General features: G+C 39.7%; 1 pseudogene; it reads left to right on the top strand.

Annotated features, from left to right (window-relative positions):
* Positions 1–1,205, top strand: part of LOC102962872 — a 2,835-nt pseudogene extending 1,630 nt beyond the window's left edge.
* Positions 1,206–14,316: the final 13,111 nt, after the last annotated feature.

The following is a 14,316-nucleotide window of genomic DNA, read 5'->3' as shown; positions in this document are numbered from 1 at the left end:
TACAAGAGTTGGACAGTAAAGCAGTCAAAATAGATTTTTTTCAGGAACTATTACAGTAGAGGATATGAAACTTCATATAGAACTGGGCTCAATTCTAAATACAGCAAGGACAAGCAAGGATTTGAGTCAAGGAGTAGAATGAGAGTCAGTGGATGGAAAATGATTGAGAAGAGACAAGAGTACAGAGGTTCTTACTATACTGACCTAACAGGATGTCTGCTGAAGGCAGGCCAATCATGAGATATCACCTGGAGGATGGGGGGATGAGGAACTTGATTAGATATGGAGGGTGATCAGATACCAGGGTGCGGGATTCTTGATAAAATGACCTAACAAGATTATTAAAATTAGAATCTTCAGCTGTGGACAAACTAAGGTTTTGTGGCTCCAGTTTTCCTGTTCCCCACCCAGTCTGGACTACCAGGCAGCTACCTTTTGCATTACAATGGCCTTGCAACAGGAGTGTGGATCCAGCTCAGCCCCAATGCCCATCTTGTCCCAAAGCACCAATTCTAGGGACTCTTCTCCAACCCCTGAGATTTATGGACCAGAAGAAAATTAATTCATCCTTGCAAATGTCATCTGTTGAGACACCTCACATGGAGACTATCTCTCATCTTCCTTCCTCCATGGATCTGCTTATTCAGGACAGCCCCAACTCTTTCACCAGTCCCAGACTAAAACTACTACCTGCTTCCATAGAGGAGAGGACAATGAAGAAGGAAGATACGGTCCAGGGCAAGAAACAGAAGATCAAAACAGTGTTCTCTCAGACCCAGCTATATGTACTCAATGATAGATTTCAGAGACAGAAATACCTCAGTCTCCAGCAGATGCAAGAACTTGCCAACATTCTGAAACTTAGCTATAAGCAGTTTAAGACCTGGTTCCAGAACCAGAGTATGAAATGTATGAGATGGCAGAAAAACAACTGTCCAAAGAATAGCAACAGTGTGACTCAGAACAGCTCAGCAACTACAGAATATACAGGCTTCTATTCCTATCACTGGGGATACCTGATGAACACTTTTGGAAATCTTCCAAAATGGAGAAACCAGACCTGGAACAGCCAATCTTGGAGCAACCATTCCTGGAACAGTCAGAACAACTAGGAACAACCCGGAACCTGGAATAACCATCGGCTCCACAACTGTGAAGAGGAATCCCTGCAGCCCCAGATCCATTTCCAGCAAAATTCTTTCTAATGGGGAAAAAAAGTGTAAAAAAGCAAACTGCTAAGCATTCTAGTATCCAGGAAATAATGGATTTATTCCCAAATTACTCTGTGAACATACATCCTGAAAATGTGTGACGATGAGTATATTATTGATTCTCACTTTGGGCAGTGGCTGCATTACTTTTCCTAGGACTTGTCTTTTAGAGTCCTATAACTCTGCCTTGATATTCTGTTTTCCTTTATGTTTATTGTGTCAATTGAGGAGGTATGATTGGACTCTAATTAAAAAGATTTCAGTAGCATTGGCTGCTACAGACATGATAAAAGATGTTTCTGTCTGTAGATACCTAGATATAATACTAGTTTGGGTATATTAGGCTCTAGAATCTAACCTCAAGAATAGAAAATAGTTGGGATGCCTGGGTGGTTCAGTTGGTTGTGTGTCTGACTTCGGCTCAGGTCATGATCTTGTGATCTGTGAGTTCAAGCCCTGTGTCAGGCTCTGTGCCGACAGCTCGGAGCCTGGAGCCTGCCTTGGATTCTGTGTCTCCCTCTCTCTCTGCCCCTGCCCTGCTCATGCTCTGTCTCTCTCTGTCAAAAATAAATAAACATTAAAAAAAAATTTAAAGAATAGAAACTAGAAATGCAGAGCTGTGTGATAAAGGATTATTTGTATTTTCTGAGATTGAGAGGCTTTATTTTTAATAACCTCAGTTGTTACAGTGAAGGGTTAAGCTGTAATACAGCTTCAATGATTTCCTCTGCCCCTTGTGCTGTTTTACTACAACTCTTAATTTGTTCATTATTCTAGTATTTGTGAAAGATATTTTGCATTTTAATGTATCATGATAATAGTACCAGTTTGGCTGGTTAGTTTATAGGTTTAAGTACAAATATACAAAATACCCACTTTGCTTAAAAAAAAAAAATTATACTCTGCAAGGATGGACATGGGAGCCCATGGTGGAGGCTTAGTTGAAAAGAGGGTTACTGAACCAAAGTGGGCCTGCTTCTCAGTGAGTTATAGAACAGACCACCACCAGGTGGAGTTGCCTCACAAGGTCATCTGTATTTGTACAAATAAGGAGATCAGAGAATAATTTCCAAAGCTGTATCTCCCCCAAATAAGGGAAACTTTAGGGCTCCTTTAGGGCTTGGGATGAATATTCATAAGGAGATTTTATTTATATAATATGCATATTCATAAGGGGATTTTAACATTATAATGAGGCTGAAGTAACAATTGGTCACCTCTGGCACTTTCTGATTCATCTGGCCAGGCTCTCCCTCAAATGTTTGTTTTCCTATTCCAGCAGTCTATTAATTTGTTTCCAAATGGTAAAACCAACAGCTAGACAGAAGCTTCTAGGAGTTTAGTTTCCATTTTTTTAATTATTTTTTTAATGTTTATTTATTCTTGAGAGAGAGTGAGAGAGCATGAGTGGAGAAGGAAAGGAGGAAACACAGAATCTGAAGCAGGCTCAAGGCTCTGAGCTGTCAGCACAGAGCCCTATGCAGGGCTCAAACTCATAAGCCGTGAGATCATGACCTGAGCCACCCAGGCACCCCTAGGAGTTTATTTTCTTAAAGGAAGATTAACAGTTAAAAAAAAAAAAAAAAAAAAAAAGGAAGATTGACAGTTAAACAGAAGCTTCTACTAAAAATTTCCTGAGTTCATGGGGTCAGGCCAGTGACAAGAGGAGCCTAACTAAAGTTTAGTCAAGGGAAGTCTTTGTCACTAGTAATCTCTGTTGTCTATTTCCAACTTTGGTAATCATTTCTTATTACATTGAACCCCCATCTGAAGGGAGGACATGAGCATTGGAAGACAGGGATTGGTGTTTTCTGTAATGCTGATGATAATATCCAACTCATCTGGTGACCTACTTGGCCTTCATGAACTTTTGGCCAGCTTGGCTCTACCCGATAGTCTCCCATATGCCCCAGTGAGCTAGCTGCCTGTTCCTCAACATGCGTGATCTGCCTTCATTCCCACTGCCATGCCGGGATAAAGCCCTGCTCTACCTAAGACCCTGGAGGGCAAGACTGGAGAAGCATCTAAGAAGAAAACAAAGTATCTGTTCTTAAGAAACTTACATTCCAGTAGAGAAAGACCTAGAATAAACAAAATTATTATATGTTGGGAGGGATAAGTACTGTGACAAAAAATAAAGCAGAGAAAGAAAGGTAGAGCGAGATGCAGGTGATGAGGAAGGACTCTCTCAGGATGTGCCTTTTGAGCAGAAGTTTGAAGAGAGTTGGTGAGCGACCAGATAAAATATGTGGGGGTAGAGGGTTTCAGGGAGAGGGAAGAGCAAATACAAAGACCAGCAAGGAAAGCAAAAAAAACAGTATGGGTGGAACTGAGTGACAGGGACTGATGCCAACTTGTGGAATGACCCTGAGTGAAGAGGACAATTTTGAGCTAAGTTGTGGTAAGATATTGGCTGCTTTACAAGGATGTCCTGGCTATTGTATGGGGAGTAGACTTTAGAGTGCAAGAGTGAAGCAGAGAGAGCAGTTGAGGGGCTACTGCAAGCCCCTTTGACTAAACTGTATGGCAGCAAGCCAAGTAGTGAGAATTGAATTCTGGATACATTTTGAAGGTGACAGTAACAGGATTTGTTGAGTTTTTCAATACAAAATGAAACAAACCTTGTAGAATTTCTTTAAAAAAGAAGAGGATTTTATTTGAACTCAAATTAGGACAGCTGCTCAGGGTACATAATCTTCAAAAAGAAGAGAGTCTTCTAGGGAAAGAACATTTGGGGCAGGATTATATATGTTTTAAAATAAAGAGTTACAAATTGGGAGCTTGGGAAGATGGCAGAGTAGGAGGACCCTGAGCTCACCCCATCCCACATTTACAACTAGATATCATCCACATCCAAGTCAATAAACCAGAGACTGAAAGAAAACCTCCACATAGAGAGAAGAAGTTGCATGTGACAAGTTAGGGAAGTCAGAAAGGTGGAGGGAGGCTGCTCCCAGGAGGGAGGGAGTTGAACACATGGAGTAAACAGAGAAATAGGCCCTTGCACCAGGAAGCTCATATGAAGAAGACTAATCTCCATAATATTTGGCTTTAAAAGCCAGAGGGGTTGATATATGTGAGTTTGTAAAACCAGTGAGACTTGGAGCCTGGAGCTTTAAAAATCCACTGAATCAGTACTGGGCAAGCTGGGATCTTGAGTGATAGCTGGGTTGCTGCCCTTAAAGGGACACAGTCTGTATGTAAGGCAACATAAAAAAGGTAGTTCACACAATGCCTGGGGGCAACAGGAGACAGATCTGTTCATACTGACTTTGGAGTATGTTAGGGGACATCTCTGAAAACAAGGAAGATGGCAGGTGCCATTTTCCTTCCCTGTCCCCCACCATAAATACAGGAACATTTCATCCTAAAAGAGCAGAATACACATTCTTTTCAAGTGAGTGCAGAGAATAGATCACAAATTAGCACACAAAAAAAGCCTCAACAATTCAAAAAGAGTAAATTCATACGATGCATCTTTTATGACCACAATGTTATGAAACTAGAAATCACAAGGAAAAAAATATGGGAGGACTACAAATATATAGAGGTTAAATAACGTGCTACTAAACAATGAATGAGTCAAACAGGAAATCAAAGAGAAAAAATAAGCACAAGAAAATAAATGAAAATGAAAACACAAAGGTCCAAATCCTTTGAGATGCAGCAAAAGAGGTTCTAAGAAGAAGTATATAACAATACAGGCCTACCTCAAGAAGCAAGAAAAATCTCAAGTAAACAACCTAACCTTACACCTAAAGGAGCTAGAAAAAGGATAACAAACAAAACCTAAAACAAGCAGAATGGAGGAAATAATAAATATTATAGCACAAATGATATAGAAAAAAAAAATAGAACAGACCAATGAAACCAGGAGTTGGTTCTTTGATAAAATCAATAAAATCAATAAACATCTAGCCAGACCTATTGAGAAATAAAGATAAAGAACTCAAATCACAAATGAGAGAGGAGAAATAACAGACAACACCGTAGAAATACAAAGAATTAGGGCCTCCTGGGTGACTTGATTGGTTAGGCTCCTGACTCTTGATTTCGACTCAGATCATGATCTCACAGTTCGTAGGATCAAGCTCCATGTTGGGCTCCACACTGACAATGTTGGAGCCTGCTTGGGATCCTCTCTCTCCTTCTGCCTCATGCGCTCTCTCTCTCTCTCAAAATAAATAAATACACTTAAAAAAAATTTTAGACAACATTAAAAAAAAAGAAATACAAACAATTATAAGAGAATATTATCAACAACTACATGGAAACAAATTGGACAACCTAAAACAAATGGATTAACTCCTAGAAACATATATACTACCAAAACTGAAACAGGAAGAAATGGAAAATTTGAACTGTTCTATAACAAGCAAATAAATTGAGTCAGTTATCAAAATCTCCCAACAAAGGTACAGGGCCAGATAACTTCACAGGCAAATTCTACCAATCATTGAAAGAAAAGTTAATATCTATTCTTCTCAAACTGTTCCAAAAAATAGAAAAGGAAGGAAAACTTCCAAATTCATCCTATGAGGCCAGCATTACCCTGATACCAAAACCAAATAAAGACAACACTAAAAAAGAAGACTACAGACCAATATCCCTGATGAACATGGATGCAAAAATTCTCAACAAAATAGTAGCAAATGGAATCCAACAGTACATTAAAAGAATCATCCACCACAATCAAGTGGGATTTATTCCTGGGCTTCAAGTCTGGTTCAATATTTGCAAATCAGAATGGAGTTAAGATGACTATTTCATATAAATGAAGTCACATAGGAGTGCCTAGGTGGCTCAGTTAGTTAAGTGTCCGACTCTTGATTTCGGCTTAGGTCATGATTTTGCAGTTCATGAGTTCAAGCCTTGCATTGGGCTCTGTGCTGTCGGTGGGGAGCCTGCTTGGGATTCTCTGTCTCCTTCTCTCTCTGCCTCTCCCCAGTTCATGTGTATGCATGTGTTCTCTCTCTCAAAATAAATAAATAAACCTAAAAAAATGAAGTCCTACCATATATGATTTTTTTCTGTGTGTGGCTTCTTTCACTTAACACACACTAAGTGTGTATCCATAATGTAACATGTATCAGTATTTATTTCTTTTTATGGCCAAATAATACAGTTGGCCATAATTGACATTGAATAATGTCGGTAGGGGTTATGGACAGCGACTTCATGCACATTTGAAAATCCCTGTATAGCTTTTGACTTCCTGAAAACTTAACTATTAATATCCTACCATTGATGGAAAGCCTTACTTAAAAAAATTTTTTTTAACGTTTACTCGTTTAATTTTTAAGAGACAGAAAGTTCAAGCGGGGGAAAGGCAGAGAGAGAGAAGAAGAGAGAAATCCCAAGCGGGCTCCACACTGTCAGTGTAGAGCCTGATGCCAGGCTTGAACTCACTAACCATGAGATCATGACCTGTGCCAAAACCAACAGTCGGATGCTTAACAAACTGAGCCACCCAGGTGGCTCCAAAAGCCTTAATGATAACATAATCAATTAACATATTTTTATGTTATATGTATTATATACTGTATCCTTACAATAAGGTAATTTAGAGAAACAGATGTTATTAAGAACATCAGAAGGAAAATAAAATATATTTACAGTACTGTACCATATGAAATCCACATGGGGTGCCTGGGTTGTTCAGTCAGTTGAGCATCTTACTCTTGATTTCTGCTCAGGTCATGATCCCAGGGTCATGGGATTGAGCCCCTCATCAGCCTCTATGCTGAATGTGGATCCTGCTCAAGATTCCCCCTCTTGGGAATCTCTATCTTTCTCAAAATAAATAAACTTAAAAAAAAAAAAAGATTCTCTCTCTATGTCTCTCTCTCTCTCTCGCCTTTTCCCCCTGCCACTGCTCACTCTTTCTCTCTAAAATTAAAATAAATAAATAAATAAATAAATAAATAAAAATAAACAAATAAAAATAAAATATTTTTAAAAATCCACATATTAGTGGACTTGCATAGTTCAAATCCATGTTGTTCAAGGGTCAACTGTATAGATATAGCACAGCTTGTCAATTGATGGATATTTAGGTAACTTTAGTTATTGTGAATAATACTCCTATGAATATGAGTGTACATGTGCTCAAGTATCTGTTTTCAATTCTTTGGAGTATATCCCTAGGAAGAGAATTTCTGGGTCGTTGGTAATTCTGTTTAGTTTTTGGGGAAGCAGCAATCTATTTTCCTCAATGACTGAACCATTCTACATTCCCACCAGAAATGTATGGGGGTTCCAATCTCTCCTATTTTCCTTTTTTTTTTTTTTATTATAGCCACCTTGGTGGGTGTGAAGTCCTGCTTCATTATGGTTTTAATTTGCATTTCCCTAAAGACTAATATTTTTTTTCATTTGCGTGGTGTCCATTTATACATCTTCTTTGGAGAAATGTCTATTCCTTTGTTATTTTTTTTTTAATTGGGCTGTTGATCTTTTCATTATTGAGCTGTAAGAGTTCTTAATATATTCTGGATACTAGACCTTTATTAGCTACATGACTTGCAAATATTTTTTCCCATTCTGGAGATTGACCGTTCACTTTCTTCATAATGTCCTTGATTAAGTGTAACGTGTATATTTTTCTTTTGTTGTTCATATTTTTGGTATCATATTTAAGAATCCATTGCTAAATCCAAGGTCATGAAAATTTACTTCCATTTGTTCCTAGTAACTTTATGACTTTAGTTCTTATCTTAGGTCGTTGATCCATTTAGAGTTAACATTAATATGTGGTATGAGGTAGGGGTCCAACTTCATTCTTTGCATGTGGATATCCAGTAATATCCTAACAGCATTTGTCAAAGAGACTATTCTTTCCACATTGTTCAACATCAGTTGATGATGGATACCTGGGTTTGTTAGTGGACTCTCAATTGTACAGTGATCTATATTTCTATCTTTATGCCAGTAATGCATTGTTTTGAGGGCTTTGTAGCTTTGTAGTAAGTTTTGAAATCAGGATATATGAATCCTCCAACTTTGTTATTTTTCTTCAAGATTGTTTTGGTTATTTAAGGGCACTTTTAGTTCCAGATGCATTTAAGTATTGGCTTTTCTATTTCTGAAAAAAAAATGGAATTTTGTAAAGATTACACTGAATCTGTACATCTGTGCATTACTTTGGGTAGTACTGACTCTTAACAATAATGTTTCAGTTATGAACATGGGATATCTTTCCATTTATTTAGGTCTTTAATTTATTTCAGTCATGCTTTATAGTTTTCAATGTACAAGTCTTTCACCTTCTTGGCTAAATTTTATTTTATTCTTTTGGGGCTATTGTAACTTGAATTATTTTCTGTTGTAAATGGAATTGCTGAAATATAGAAACACAATTGAATTTTGTGTTTTGATCATATACTCAGCATATCATATACTAGAGCTAAGCTTATTGATTAGCTCTAGTAGTTTTTTGGTGGATTCTTTGGGATTTTATTACATATAGGATGATTATGTCATTTGAAACTAGAGAAAATGTTACTCCTTCCCTTCCAATTTGGATGCTTTCTATTTCTTTTTCTTACCTAATTGCTTTGGCTACAACTTCTTCATACAATATTGAATAACAATAGTGCAGAGGGACAACTTTCAGTCTTTCTCCATTGACTATGCTGTCAGCTGTGGGTTTTGTCATGCATGCCTTTTAATACATTAAGTTCACTGATGATATTTTTAAATGCATATGACAAATACATAGAATTACAAAGGATGCTATTTTGAAATTTTGTTATCAAAACTAAAATTAATTTGTGATGTAGTAATGTGTGTTCTTATTTATTAACACAGTAAATAACAAGATACAGTACCATTTTGAACTAGTGACAAGTGTAAATGACATTATGAAATATATTCAAATGTAATATGATATGAAAATACTTATGATTTTTATTAGTGACTGTAGGTCTTGTTAATACTAGTGTGGTTTGCTGTCTCCATTGTTAATGGAAGGGGATGCTCAATTCCAGCTAGAGGTTAGTGGAAATAAAGACATAAATTGTTTCCCAGCCAAATTAATGGGCCCCTAAATTCTATCCACTGGAATCCCAGGTTAAGAACTCCTGAAGTTGAGATAAAACTGGTGATAGAAAAGATGGACATAGCTGGTGTGGAGGCATGAGGAAGGGAGAAGTCATTGTGCCCAGAAAAGTGCTGGCCTCAGATTTTCATCTCAGTACAATAGGGACACTAGCAAAAGCTCCTTTCCAAGTGATTGAGACTCAGGAAGAGGGAGCAAGGACATAAGGGTGTATGCTACGAAAGTGACGCTGATGGTGGAACTTGGACTGGAAGCTGGGTAAGGAACAATGGGAGGACAGAGGCGGAGTTGGTCAGTGACAAGGTGACAGACTGGAATCCCAGTGGGGTCCATTGTGGACCAGAAGAAATCAATGGGAAAGACAGGGGGTGTTCAAGAGCAAGATGCTGGAAAATCTATAGCAGTCTGTGAGAGATGCTGAAATGTTTCCAGGTAACAAACAGACACAGCTTTTAGAATTGCCTGGGCAGGACCAGAGAAGGCTTTAAAGAAGATTACATTTGACTAAAAATTATACAATTTAACTGCTTTATTTTCTAGATTAATTTATTCTAGATTTTTCCACTTAAAAAAGTTCAAATTCAGTAAAATATTTCATGCATAAACAACAATCTGTGGTTACCAAACAAATATGTTACACTGTGAAGTTCACACGTTGTTTTACTGTGTTAGCTTCGATGCAAGTAGCTATGTAAAATGACAGATTGATTAACTCAAGTTGATTTTCCATTTTATAGTCACTGTGCTATGGTTTATTTCAAATACACTATTTAACACAAGTATATGAGGTACCTTAGGCCAAGGAGACACTGTGCCCAAAGTGAACTCACATTAAACCAAACTATTGGGAAGCTACTTTGGAAGTGAGCATGTGTAGTTGAGTGGACCTATGTCCAGAACCAACACGGTAATGGGAGTTCTCCAAATTAACTTCCATGTAGAGTGTTTATGAAAGGATAAATAATAAAAAATTGCCAGTTGAAGCATAAAGATCTTGACAGACTAATTCAACTATAATTCTACAATGTTTAGACCTTAGACTACCAAAATATTTTATCTGGGAGAAGTGTTTCTTCACTGACATTGTTTATGATTGACAAGGTATGGTGGTAATAAAAAGCATACTGATTTACTTGATTTTTGTATTTAAATCCTTTATAGACTCTACCCCTGGATCTGGCTGTAGCACTGATGGGCTGCCTTCTTGCTCTATTTCACCTCCTGGAAGTAATTGCACATGTATGAGATAACAATGTCCTTGGACTTGCCATATGAGGTTTTTTTACCTTGTTGTAGGGAGTTGAGTTGAGGGGATAGGATAGGTAGGGCAAGAAGTGGTAGTAGGCTGAGAAGGAGTTAGGGCTAGGCCAGGGCAGGGTTAACAGTTGTGGGGTGGAGGATGGAACAATAATGGAGTTTGGACAGGGTCATCTGATTTGGATTTAGAAGGGATCTTTTCTCCCTGCTCCTGGACCTTTTGCCCTATGTCTCCTTGGTGCCTTGGGCTCCTTCCCCCAAACTTCCTTGTTGTTCCTCTTCTCTTTCACCTTCCCCCTCCTCCATTCTTCCATCTCTCAAGACAAGAAATTCACAATATTGAGCTTTCATAGGTCAGCAAGGCCCAACTCCTCAGCTAGTGGAGGACTTGGAGATCCCGGAGGATATCTGCTATCTCCTAGGCCCCAATATATGGTGTTGGCAGGGAGTGGGTACTCAAGAAGTCTAGATGGTCAGGTTAGAAAACGAGTCTTACAGTAGCCTCTAAAATGCCTCCCCACAGTGGGGCATGAAGCCGAACCAGTAATCCAGCAGACTGTAATCTCTGCTCAGGGTTCCAAATGGGAAATACAGCCACAAGATATTTCAGGTGCTCCTCCAGAGAGTAAAATTAAAATTTCCAAAGAAGTAATTTCAACCATATTTCCCAGTTCTCACTGGTGAAAGGGGCAACTGGTTCTCACTAGTTGAGTGGACAGTTCAGGGAAAGCAAGATACACTGGGTCCTCTCGGTAGAAGCAAGGATAAAGGGTTCATTTTGGGAACTATGCAAATATGGTCTGATGAGTGGACTGAATAGATCATGGAGGGAATGCAACAAGAATGCAATTAGGTCTTCAGAATGCAATTAGTTCACAAATTCTTCTGTATTAGAAGCCTCATGCTGGAAGATGGAAGTAGAGGACTAGTTGGACCCATTTTTGGCCTAAATGTAAATCTTTCCAGATACAGAGTAAGAAAGATGAAAGAAAGAGGCAAGAAAAGAGGGAAAAGATAAAAGTAAGAGGGCAAGAATATATGATGAGGGTCAGAAAGTAAACAGGGTGGTTAGAAGTAAAACAGAAGAAATAACTGTAGGTAGAGAATACAACAGGAATGAGACAGAACAGAGATGAGAGAGAGAAAGGATAAACACAGAAAGTGGAGTACAATGAGAGGAAAGCAGTGGAGAATTCTATATTGAGTCCTAGCTGATCCAGGATGTGGCAGGAGAAAATGTAGCGTGTGTGGGTTTGAGGGGAGGGCTCTTCTTTACCCTTTAGCCCTCATCTCACAGGCTTCTTTTCCCCTAGTAAGTCTGGCTTAGGTGACCAGTGTTTTATCAGCAACCTCTACTTGCCCTTCTGGGTTCTTCACCTAATCTCTTTACTTGAAAGCACAGAGGAGCAACAGTGCAAAGTTCTGGTACAGGGGATGGAAATGAATAAGAGTAGAAATACTGAACTGGGGTAGGGGTAGAGGGACTGGAGAGGGGAAGAAACAGAGCACTTCCTCTATGTAAGGAACCCCATTTTTGAGCTCTTCTCACTCATCACTCCCACCCAATGCAGATCTCCACCCCACAAAACAGCATACAAGAAGCCAGGTCCTATTGAGAGGAACTCAGACTTTCCCTTTATTTCTGTCTTCAACAGGGAGTGAGGCAGCAGGAGTAGTAGAGGGTTCTCCTGCCTGCTTGGAACTTTTCCTGCACTGGTGACTTACCTGCCTATGGAATATTTCCTGATTTCTTAGGCATTTACTCTGGAAAAACTATCTGCAACATTCCCAAGGTCCAGGTGCAGGGATCTCTGCTACAGCCTTTCTGCAAGCATTCCACACCACATCAGGGAGGCCCTCCCCACAGGACCCATGCCTCCAGACTAAGTGCAGGATGAAGGAGGGCAACTCACTGTTACAGGAGGAAGTTAGTTGGGTTCTAACAGGATACCTGGAGGTTAGCAATGAGGAAATCATGGCCAGCTATTGGGGAGGTCAGAGCCCTGTCCTGGCCACACTCCACAAGAAGCCAGATCAAACTAGATAGGCACATGATGGTAGATGCCATGACAGGAACCTCCTGATCAAATTAAGAAGAAAAAGGAAACCCTGCTTCCTGCCCCAAGTAATAAATATTCCTCCCCCTAGTTAACAACTGTCAAAGATAGAAACCCACCCCCAGGGTGTGCAGCTCACACCAGCACCTTCCTGCCCTCCCTCTGGCTCTCATATCTCCAGAGTGTACTTTTTGCTTTAATAAACTTTTCTCACTTGTGTTACATATCAGCTGTCTATTGACTTCCCTCTCCTGACAAGACCAGAACCTTCCCTGACTCCTTCAGTTCTGGCTGGGTGGGAGCTGCAGTGCCTGGGACTCTCCAGTTCACCTGGCAACACTGCTAGCCACACACCTGGAACTGGAACACAAGGGCACTAAGCGTAGCTCAAGGACCCAGACCTGGAGTCAGTGCATTCCTGCCTGAGCAGGTTACTTCCCAGGGGAAATGGTAGCAGAGGTCCTCCAGTGCCACGTGTAGCAGAATGTGGCATCTTTGGATAAATGTTGCTTCAGCACCTGGAATACAATGTCGCTCCATGACAGGTGTCCTGAATCCTGCTGCATCCCGCCTCAATGCCAGCAAGCATCCCTGATGCTGTAACATTACAGCATCACTGTCAGGAGACAGTGAGTCTCCTGGCTGCCAGCTGCCTGCCTTCACTTTCATGTCCCTAGCCCTCCTGGATCTGGAGCCAAGGTCTCCACACCCAGCATGGGTGGCTTCACCAACCACAAAACTGCAGCCACGCACCTCCTGTATATCCTTGTGCCCTGCCCATTGACATCACAGAAGGCTAGGGCCACACTTGTGTATGATTGGCCACAGGGCACAGGCACAACCCACTGATTACCACAAGGAAAGGTGGAGACCAAGGGGAAGGACTTGTGCAAATATTGGCCCTGAGCAAGGCTAATGGTGCATGTGGGTCTTCTGAAATTTAGGGCATAAACTGCCTTCAGAGTGGTCCTTCTCCACTTCAGATCAATCTTCAGGATATCAGCAGTGGGTTCATCCAAGATGTAGCAATTTCGTTCTTCCCTTGTTGTAGAAAGGGAGTGGAAGTTGGTTTTTCTATTTGGACAGAAGATATTGAGAGCTCAGAAGGCACAGAAATATTAGATTTGGCTTTTCCCAAGGCAAGAGATAGGAAAGAGGTGAGGGTGCCAACTAGAGTCCAGGAAAAATAAAAGTCATGAGGATAAATACAGTCTCCTCCACCTGGATCCCTAAGCCTAGTTACATAAGTTCATCATGGACTTAGGAAGTTCACATGTGAAAAAGAATTGGCAGTTTCATCAGGCTGTAAACTCTGTAACTCAACAGAGATAAAGCTACAAAAATCTCAAATTTAATCTTATCTTTTGCTATGAATGATAAAATGGAACTCTTCAAGTCTCAGATTGGACTGAGGTAGCACTTAAGGCAGAGAACAAATACTGGGAATCCCTCCACCCCTCCACACCAAAGAAGTTACTGCTTCACTTCAGGACTTACAAAGAAGGGGCCTGGTGACTATTTTGAGAGACTTGGCTTATCCTTTACCTTTTGTTTTATAGGATATAGGAAAAGCAACGTTTTGATTTTTTAACATATCTTTTAATTTATTATTATTATTTAAGAAATATTTTTTGTATTATTGATTTAGTTTCTTTTAACAAGCAGACCAAAACACACCTAGGATATAACTTCCTTTTCATCTCTCTTTTTTTTTTTTTTTTTTTGGATTTAG

This window comes from Panthera tigris, chromosome A1, assembly GCF_018350195.1.
Source record: "Panthera tigris isolate Pti1 chromosome A1, P.tigris_Pti1_mat1.1, whole genome shotgun sequence".
NCBI lineage: Eukaryota > Metazoa > Chordata > Mammalia > Carnivora > Felidae > Panthera > Panthera tigris.
Note: the sequence above shows the minus strand (reverse complement) of the source record. Positions and strands in the feature narration are given on the sequence as shown.